The following is a 2,362-nucleotide window of genomic DNA, read 5'->3' on the forward strand; positions in this document are numbered from 1 at the left end:
AATCGTCAAAATGGCGCTTACAACAATCTTTTACCCAGGCGACGATAGGTACAAACATACATAGGTATGTAAGTTGTTGTCAGTATTGCCAGGTCTTCGGCATGAGAAAACGGCCGTCTTGGTCTGAAAAAACGTAATTTTCTACCCAAAAACCTCTTTTTCAAATGTATGCACACGGAATTGTTCTTATTAAACTTTTATTGTATACAAAGGTACATAAGTATGTATGTAAGGTATATTAAAATGTCATTTCGACAGAGCACATTTACAATTCATTGTAAACTGGTTTGAGATCGGTAATATAAAAATCATTTTATACATACCTTGTGATCAGCTGATTCAGTCACCAAACTTTTGGATCGATTGTGGCTGTTTTTCTTTTGTTTAATTAATGTTTATTATTTTTCCATAAAAGCCTAGCTCATTATTTAACAAACAAAATATAAATCCACATTTCAAACTTTGTCCAAAAATTATAAAAAAAATCTGCAAAGTTTCAGCTAGATTTTCAACTTTTTATTCAGATTTTTAAGAATTTTTTTGAGTATTCAGCTTGATAGCCCATTAAATTCCAAGGTAATAATGTGCAAGTTATAAGTTGCTAAAGAACCGCGTTGATTTTTAATATTTTTTTTTCTTGTAGACATTTAGATAGGTGGTCGGATTTCGAAAATGCTAAATTACGTTCTGCTAAGAACATTTTCAATGAAGCCTTAAAAAGTCGCCTATTTTTTTCTAAGTTTTCAAGTGTTTACAAAATCAGCCAAGAATCCAAAAAAATGCGCGTACGCTGGGTTTGCATCATATTTAAGTCATCTGTGTCCAAAGAATAAACATCTTTAAAAAAACAAAGCTTGCAAAAAAAAAAAGCTTGTAAAGATTTATTAAGAAAATAATTCAAAAACAAGATTTAGTAACAGAGAAAAATTACTGAGAAGTTAAAAAACGTAATTTTTTACACAAAAAACGTCCGAACATCAACAGGATACAAAAAACTTCCAAATGACGTTGTAGTATAAATGGATGTGTGGCATCTTCGATTATTTTCTTGATTTTATGTTATAGTACCAATTGAGAGAGGCCTCCCTGATTTTTTTTTTTTTAATTTTTTGTGTCAAATCGTTTTCGAGATACCGATTTTATAAAAAACGTTAATTTTTTAATACTCATAGCTTTGCGAATAATGGACCGGTTGGGATTGTTTTAATTTTTTAAAATTTTCCATTTTGAAAACACTTCGAATATAAAATCGAAAATCGATTTTTCTGAACATTTTTTCTTGAAAACTTTAACCCATTCTGCAACGTCTAAGCCTATTCCTATTTTTTCCAACTTTTTAAGTTAATGAGAAACTAACAAATTTCATCCAATTCAACGCCAAGAATTCTCACTGCGTCCAATCAGAATCTGATGATTAGATGCGTTAATCAAAAAGATAAGAATTCCACATTGTAGAGGAAGAAATGCTCTACATAATTGCAGTGGGAAGTACTACGCTACGACTAATCACTTTCGCGTAATCATTTGTTATCGTTTTCATTAAAATTTGTTCAAACGCTTGGACACGCATACATGGCGTATGAGTAACATTATTTCTTCATATTTCATACAAAACAAGTAATTTTTAGCAAAAAAAAACCGACTTCAACTCCCATATAAAAAAAAAAAATATATATATATATATATCTCATGATCCACTGATCGGATCTCAACCAGATTAGTATTATCGAAATCGGTTGACGTGGTCCAAAGTTAAGCGAAGCGCACATTAGCGCGATTCCATCGTTGCGAATACGTTGCGAATTCGGCTGTTAACTTCGAATCCGCAAACGTGCGCACACTTCAGCGATTTTTTCGCGTCGATTTCCGATGTACAATTCACTCAATTTTCCCTTTATTTCGTGTATTTTCGCACTCGGCGTGCCCAAATCGTACAAAATACTATTATTACGAACGTTTTTATTAGTTTTTGTACATTACACGTTTTTTTTTCTTTGCCTTTATTGCTGTGACACCTTTCTTCTTCTTCTTTGACGCCTTCAAAACGCTGCAAGCCGCGTTTCGAACGCGTCAATATAGAGGAACATTGAATGTTCGAAAAATTCGCAGCGACGGAATCGTGCAAGTGTGCGCTAGCGCATTAAAATGTATGGGTAGCATTGTTGTAATTTTTGGGCTTGCGGATTCGCAACGACAGAATCGCGCCAATGTGCGCTTCGCTTTATGCGGTAACATACATAAAAAAAAAAAATAAAAAAAATATTCCGACGAACTGATAACCTCCTCCCTTTTTGGAAGTCGGTTAAAAATCATCGAATTTACCAGTCGATTACGCGAAAGTGATAAGTCGCGATTTCTCGAA

The sequence above is a fragment of the Rhagoletis pomonella genome, unplaced genomic scaffold (genome assembly GCF_013731165.1).
Source record: "Rhagoletis pomonella isolate Grant_MI unplaced genomic scaffold, Rhpom_1.0 Rhpom_scaffold_00005, whole genome shotgun sequence".
Taxonomy (NCBI): domain Eukaryota; kingdom Metazoa; phylum Arthropoda; class Insecta; order Diptera; family Tephritidae; genus Rhagoletis; species Rhagoletis pomonella.